An 8461-nucleotide genomic window follows, 5' to 3' on the forward strand; every position below is an offset into this window, starting at 1 on the left:
GTTGGGGAATTCTCGCTGGTGATAGACTATTAAGACTAGTTTATCCGGTTAAGTTATACAACATTAGATTGCTTTCCAATATGATGTTCCTCCTTGTATTAATGTGTTGGATTGGTAAGCATGTGCCGGTTGATCAGTTATTTATTTATACTTGTTACATTTGATTTGAGATGGGTGCTTATATTTACAATGAATACTTTTTAAAGGCATTGCTGCTGGTGTTGATGAAGATGATGATGATGAGATTGAGTCGCGAACTGTGTCTGAAGGAGGAAACCTCACGATCTCTGTTCACATTGAGAAGTGGGACGAAGACCCTCAGGTTTTGGTGACCCGTCTCAGAGGCTCCTCACAGGAACCGATAGCGCAGCTATTCTGTCATAACGGAGCCTGTGAACAGGAGTGCTGGAGATCCGGAGTTTCTCTCACTTCTGATGGACAGAATATAACTCTGATCCTGATGAACATCAGCTACAGTCAAACGGGGCTTTACAAGGTCTGCAAACTGAGCAGACAACCGGGATACAAGATCTACAACCTTACAGTGTATCGTAAGTATTGCACTGTCTTTGATCTGCCGTAGTGTCACGCGCATGCATGCCTTATGAAACCCGTTGTAGTAGTTGCATCATCATAATTTTGTTGGATAGCAAGAGGACAGCAGCATATATTTAGCCAGTTATGAGAGATATTTGTTTGTTTTGATGCATTCTGACGTATGCGGGCATTTAAAAAGTTTGGGAACGCATAATAAATAGGCTACATATCGCTAAGAACAGTTTTTGTTTTGTTTCCGCTGAGCAGAAAAGACATCTGAACCACATTGTGCTGTTAAAATGTCGGTAGGTATTTGTGCACATTTAGCCGCAGAAGTAGAATAACGAAGTTATGATTCAACACAATGAATGACTGAACTCGAGTAACCTGTGGCTTGACGTTGCGTCGTAACGTTGCGTCATGAGGGGGCGCGCGTGAGCGCGGACCTGACAGAGAGCACCGAGTCGGAGCTGCTGATGGTTTTGTGTCCTGTACAAAAGCAGATCACCCAAAGTTTATGCAGCAACATATAACTCAATAAAGAAGAAGAAAATAAAAAGATCGTCAAAACAAACTTTAATGTAGTCCTGACAAAATATTGATAAGAGCGATGGATGGATAGACACATTAGTGATTTGGAATAGGGGTTTTCAATATTTTAGATGCCACAGAACCTCAAATATGATCATCCTCATGTGGGACCCCAAATCTGAAATGTATGAGAATTTTTTTTCTGTTCACTACAGTAAGTTACTGTATTACTGGTATATGTATATGTTTGTTTATCTAATTGTTTATTTTTTTTTTGCAAATTTTATTTATTAGAATTTATTTTAAATTAAACTGTTTATTAACTTATTTTATTTTACATTGCTTTTCTCTAAACATCCACCATTCCCCTAGATCTCTTCCCTTGTGCATATATGCATTTTAACCTCAATCGTGAAAGTCCATGTACATTTATTGCAGTTATTTGTAAGAATTCACTCACAGTTTTTGTCCTTGTTGTGTCTTACAGAGCCTCCACTCAGCACCATCAATCCTGATCAACCAGAATCTGCTGTGTTCAGTCAAATATTAACTGCAGGCCTAAGCGCAGCTGCAGTCCTCACTTTACTGGTCATCATGTGCGCTGTTATTGGTGTCATTTATAGGAAACGAGGAAGGCAAGTATCATTGCAGAGCAATTTATCTTAACCTGTCTTATTCTAATTTGATGCTGCATTAAAAAATATCAATAAAAGTATCAGCTTAAATGCAAAATAACAGAAGCAGTCAAAAGTTTTAATGACAAAAATAAGTATTTAAAATGTATTATATAACTTACAATTTGCGCAGGAGTGGAAAAATGTTCAAATACTCTATTTAATTTCACATAACTTAACACAAACACAGGTTTATAAAAAATAAATAAGCTTTTTTCCCAAAATCTGTTATTTTTTTGTTGCTGTTCGGATGCATTAAAACATCCAAAGTTGCAATACAAAACATCTGGCCCATGTTTCTTTATAGTTCTAGCCTTGAAATCAGGATTAGGCATCAAATAATGTCTTCAGGATCATTCATACATGTGAGAACGGCACAAAGGAAGACGAGAATAATGTCTTCTTTAGTAAGAAATTAGTAAGAAAAAAAATACTGGATTTTATCCAGCAAATATGATGCAGGTTTGTGTAATTTTATTTTGCAATGACAATAAAAATGATTAACACTAAAGTAGTTATAGTTTTTATTTTGACATCTACATCATTATTTTGACTGGATTTGCATGACATCCTGTAATTATATTTTTCTATTGACTTGCAGGAGGTGCCTCAGCCAACACTCACTAAGTGATCATGGAAGTTACTTATAGTTACTGTATTATTGCAAGCTCATCCAGTGCAGGACTAAGCTGAATGAAATAACAAGACGGGTCGGCTGTAAGGAACCACTGAGGAATGTAACCACTGTGCTGACCCTGGGACACTGGTGCTGTTTTACCAAGAGATCTCAAGTGACTGAGAGGCAGCTACTGACACAACAGCTGTTAATTATAACATTGCTTATCTATCCTTGAACTCCACAAGACATTAGGGTGTCCCGTTTGTCATTTTATAATTTAATAATAAGTCTCCAAACACTGAAGATTGTCCACCAGATGATGCCAAAGCTTTAGAAATACTGTTTAATCTAAGACTATAGCATCAGTATAAATGGCTAAATAACTGTTTCTTGTAATTGTAGCACCATTGTACACTAAAAATACCTCCTTTGTTTTATCAAATTAGTTTGCAAAGAAAAAGCACACTTATATCATTTTGGCATTTAAATGGGTAGCTGAATTATTTGTTAGTTTTTAAGTGTTCATACAGATACTGTAGCGCTTATCATAGCTTTTATGCACTCTAAGTAGTAAGCTCGGTATTTTTTATATATTAGATTTTAGCATTCAATTTAGTTTAACATAAGAGTCCTTTTGAAAATCAGCTGGCGATTTTGGGATCATGTGTGATTTACTGATTTGTTTATTTAAACCCTAACTTACCAGTGGAGATTCAAGAAAGTATTTTTTTTTTTTACTTAATTGTTGATATAAGCTGTTGGTTTTGGACCAAGATGGTTTTCGCACTTTTTTTTAGTTTATTTGTTGTTCCTGTATGAATTGTGAGCAGCATTATACGATTTTATATCGTCTGTGCATTCTGTTGATTATTTGTATTGTTTGTATTTATTTTATTGTTTAAAATATATTCCAGTGTTACTGAAGACTGTACATTTTGTTAATCTTCTCTGAATAAATAGATTTACAACAGTGTATTTCTTAAAATCTGCATAATCATACAAAAAAATGTCTTCAGAGTAAAACTGGTTATGCAGAATTATCAGTTGATTGGATTGAAAGATGGAAGCAGAACCAAAACAGTTGAAAGATTAAATAAAAAAAGTTTTGTATCATCTTAAATGCTTTCCTTTCTGTTACAAACTTGTGTGTTGGCTAAACTGATTCTTGTGATGTAACAACAGAAAGTAGACATACAGAGAAAAGACTTTGCATCTCATTAAAGAAATGATCAGATTTCATATTGGTGTCCCTAATTATCATTAGCTGTAAGATTTGCTAATTAAAACAGGAAAAAGCTACATTTTGTAAACTAGTTCTAGTTCTAACATTCTAAATCCCCACACACAAAATGTGCAAAAAATAAAATAAAATACAAGTATAAAAACATTTTGTGTATATTGTCTAACAACAAAAAAGTGCAGCAATGGTATGCACACTATATATGCACACAATATAGGCACTAGTTACCAGTTAAACACTGGTTAACCATTCAGTCAAGGAACTATTTCTACCATGACTCTTAAAATTACTTTCATTTGTTTCATTGTCAAATTAAATAATATATTTTTTATACAGCAGGCCACATAGGAATAAGCCTCTTTGTTATAATAGAAATTCCTTTTGTTTTTTTCAGAGTATAATCTAAAATATTTCTACTACTGTACATTTTACAGAACTTATTTGTTGTTATTGTTTAATAAAAACTGGTTCACAGCAGAACCAAAATATATATTTTAAGAGTGAAAATGGTAATTACTCAGAATCTCACAGAAGTATCATCATCACACAGAAGCAGCAGCTCTTCTCTGAGATGAGCAGAACCTCAAATGTTCAATAAGAAATCCAACAGCAGTGATTCCCACCAGACCAGACAGAACCAGACGAACCAGAGCCTCAGTGACGCCACAGTGATCCAGACAATCTGAAAGAGAAGAGACTTATTCATAACATCTTCTGTGCAATTTAATGTCTTTGTGAAAATGCTGCACAGAGGTTATTGTGGCAGGAAGAGAGTTTTAAAGGTAGTATTTCTCATACCTTCCTGTGGTGGGCAGATCTGTTTCTTGTGAAGACGGACGCTCTTATTGCTCACTGGATTCACAGCCGTGCAGCTGTAGGTCTCTGGATCATTATAATGAAGCTCTAATGGTAAACTTAGGTTGATGCTGAGATCAGGATTACTGTTCTGATTCACTATTTCACTCCCTTTATACCACGAGATAGACACGTCTCGATCATTCTTCACAGAGCAGAACTCCTCTGTTTCCTGTTGTGTACCTGAAAGACATGAAAGACACTGACATTTCTACTGTATCATAATTAACAAAAAGAGTCCAACAAACTGCATCATATCAAAACTACTCAAATGGATGTAAAGTTTTCTTTAGTATTGTTGTAGAAGTTCTGGAATCATATTATGGAAGCTTATTTCCACCACGGAATAAAAATGTGAGTTTTACATCTTAAAATTCTGACTTATTTTCCCAGAATTCCAAGTTTAGGTCACACAATTCTGACTTTTCACCCAGAATTCTACATTTCTAAATCTTGCCATTCTGACTTTTTTTTCTCAGAATCTTAAGTTCACATCTTGCAGTTCTGAATTTTAATTTTTTATTTTTTTACTAAAACCACATACACATGTACAATTTAATTGCAGATACAATTGCACGTTATAAACTCGCAAATGAGAGAAAAAAGTATGAATTGTAAACTACAAAAGTCCACAGTAAATTGTATTATTTCAGATAGAAATCATAAAGACAGACCTGTCGATTGGTGCACACTAACTGATGAGCTGCTCCTGATGGCTGGTACAGAGACGGGTGCTTTAGGACAAAAGGAAACATGCACATCACCTTAAAGCCATGTATATCTCTTAAAGAGGCCAGTATTGCAGTGCAATAATCAATGTGGAACTAAATCTAATCAATTATTATCTCATAATTTACATGTTATTTTTCAGCAGAGGCTGCAGCTGTACTTACCATAAACATGAACTCTGTAGCTCCGTCTTGTGATGTGTGCACTGGTGATGATTACTGCTTTATACAGTCCAGACTGATTAGTCCTGATGTCTGTGATGGTTAAAATTCCAGTTTTTTGGTCTAACTGCACTCTGCCAGTGAATTGCGTGTTATATTGAGTGTAAATTTTCCCTTGATGCATCTGCGCGACACGAGTATATTGTCTGCCACTTTCAAACGACCACAGTATCTGATCATTTCCCTTTAGATCATCAACTCCAGGTTGCAGACTGAGAACACCTCCCTCCATCACTTTAACTGTTTCAGCATCATCAACCTCTCCACCCACTGAAACAGTATGAAAGCAGGTGAATTATACAGGTAAACAAGTTACTGATATGGTATTGACAATTACGGTTCCTAAACACTGGTTTAATTTCAATGGTTTGATGTTCTGGGGAACCAACAGTTCACCACATAAACACACTGCGGTCGACACAAACTAAAGTCGAGGTCATTTATATTTACATGCATACATTTCAGTAAATGCTAATTATTTATTTTACGGGACCTTTTGAATCACAGATGTGAATTATTTTATCTACATAAAACAGTGCATGGTTGTCTAACCATTTAGTTGAAATTTCCCAAAATCCATTGCAGCATGCTTGAAGTATGCGATTACTATTATAGGATGAAGTGTGGTATAGTGGCTAAAAATCAGGAATGGTTAAATGATGAAATGATGAGGTTTTGAATTAATAGCAAGATCTTTGATTTCTTCTTTTCATGCATGTTTGTATTGCAGCAGGAGGTCTGTGGTTTTGACAGAACATGATCTAAAGAGGGAGAAAGGAAGTCTTTTTTGCGGTTTCAGACAATGCTGCATGTAAAGGACAGAAGTTGTTTCTTTACCTTGAAAAGTGAAACCAACAGCAGAAATGAAAATATGGCACTCTTTAGTTTAACACATAAACAGATGCAGTTTTTTTTTTTGTGTGTGAGAAATTTAAAAAATGATTAAAACTTAAATTAAATCTTTCTTTCTTTCTTTCTTTTTCTAAATTTAGCTTTGTGTGACTGTAAAGACACAGAGTGTAAGTCAGCAGGAAATGGTTATGTCAGTATTTCCCCTAAGGTGACTTGTGTATTTTATTAAGATATATAGATTTTTTTTGTTGATGTCATGGCAGCATCAAGAAATGGATTGCTTGATTCCACAGCTGATTTATTCTAAATTTGACTACAAAACAATGACTAACTAGAACAGTCAGAACATTCATATATTGTATATTGTTATAGACTTGTTATGAATTGTGTATATTTACTAAAGATCAGAAATCAATAATTTATATTGCTTACTGAACAGGCCATATGTTCAGCTGCTTTATCTCACAAGTTCAAGGTTATGCAAGCCATAAGAATATTCACTTATCTGTGAATGTTCATACTGGCATGGAACTGTGGCTTAGAGTTGCCAGACACATTTTAAAGTGTACATTTTGAAACCTTTTGTATTGAGGACAGTTAAATACAATTCCAATTAAAATATGCATGTAACGTGTGTCATCTTACCCTCCACACAGATGAAATATAAGATGAAAGCCCACATACTGATGAATGTATTTGTTGATATTGCGTTGAGTTGTCCTCTCGATGATGGACCTGAAACTCAGCTGAGCAGATGGACTTTTGAGGAAGTGACCTGCAAAGACATCAGTTACATGGCTCCACCAAAAGAGGGCAGTGCTGTACTGAAAACTGGCTCTCAAACACATGTCCACTCACCTTTATAACGTTTTCAAACTGATCCATATGTGCATTAATCTGTTTAGACACCGAACAGGCAGACGGATGTGTGGGAAACATAATGAACCTTTTTTTTTTTTTTTTTTTTTTTACCAGAAATTAATTAATCTGTTAATATGTTAATGTTCCTACTAACTTTATTATTTTGATGTATATTTTCCCCCCCTTTTTTAAGAGCCTTCAGTTATGTCTGAGGAACAAGACAACAGAACAATGACTGCTAGACTGTTTTGCAATTGGCTTATGTTTTAATAAATAGAGGAAAAACTACTAGGCCTACATTTATTATATTAAATTGCGTTTGTTAGTTTTTTCCATTTGTGCTATGGATTTCTTTTCTTTTGGAATATTTTTCGTTCATTTCTTATTTTTATAAACGTCACAAACAAACAAACAAACAAACAAACATTTCTAATCGAAGGGAAGTCAATTAATTTTACCCCCTTTTTTAATAAATATGTTTTCTGCTTCGTTTTTCTAACTGTTTTCATATTTGGATGATAACTGGATGGCCGATTTACCGGAAAAAGGTTGAAGGGCATATTGCCAAGTCTGCGTTTTATACGCAACTTTGGGCTTCTTTTTTTGTAAAGTTGCGTGAAAAAATCCCGGGTCGAGGGTTGCGTGTTTTTGGGCTTATTTTATAAAATATGGTTGCTTGTTAGGAAAACCTGACAACCAACTTCGTTTTCTTTTCATTTATGTTAACTGTATTCTCCAATGCATTGATTGACACTCTGTCTGCTCACAGTTAATAGCCAATCAGTGCAAAAATATAAGCGCTGTAGCATAATTTGCCAAATATTCTGCCCCCTTCTCACACGCCTTTTTTTAACGTGATTTTTCTTAAATGAGGGATTGGAGAAAAATCACATTCAAAAAGAATGTGCGTGACGCTGTAATCCAAGCAATGATAGTAGTAGATGTAGAGGAGTGGGATGACATTCTTTAATTTATAAGGCAGCCTAATTTATTATTATTTTTTCAATGTTTTGTATCAATGTTTTATTATCACTGTAATAAAAAACAAGTAAGCCTACAGTATATGCCTAATACTGAGAGTATATTTGTTTTTTTTTTTATATTTTATATTTGGCCTTTTCCATCTCTCCAATCCTACTGTGCTCACAGGTGATTGGAGATGAGTTTTGTTCCTGCTTTGTTGCAGTTTGCTGATTTTTGTAAAATAAACTTATGTTTTTGCTTTTCAGATAAAAGGGTAATTTCAGTTTAATATGTTGCAGGCTTAGTTATTGGTAATAAATAATTGATAATAAATAATATTGATGATAATAAATTATAAAAAAATATTGGGCTTGTTTTG

The 8461-nt window shown here is 34.5% G+C and overlaps 1 long non-coding RNA gene across 1 annotated transcript; it reads right to left on the reverse strand.

The window, feature by feature from the left end:
- Positions 1 to 3099: 3099 nt before the first annotated feature.
- Positions 3100 to 4610, reverse strand: LOC109086596. The gene is made up of 2 exons (XR_006153353.1): positions 4400 to 4610; positions 3100 to 4283 (listed from the first exon to the last, which is right to left on the reverse strand). It is a non-coding gene; the product is annotated as an uncharacterized LOC109086596 (long non-coding RNA).
- Between the last annotated feature and the right edge of the window lie 3851 nt (positions 4611 to 8461).

Source organism: Cyprinus carpio, chromosome A23, assembly GCF_018340385.1.
Source record: "Cyprinus carpio isolate SPL01 chromosome A23, ASM1834038v1, whole genome shotgun sequence".
Classification (NCBI taxonomy): domain Eukaryota; kingdom Metazoa; phylum Chordata; class Actinopteri; order Cypriniformes; family Cyprinidae; genus Cyprinus; species Cyprinus carpio.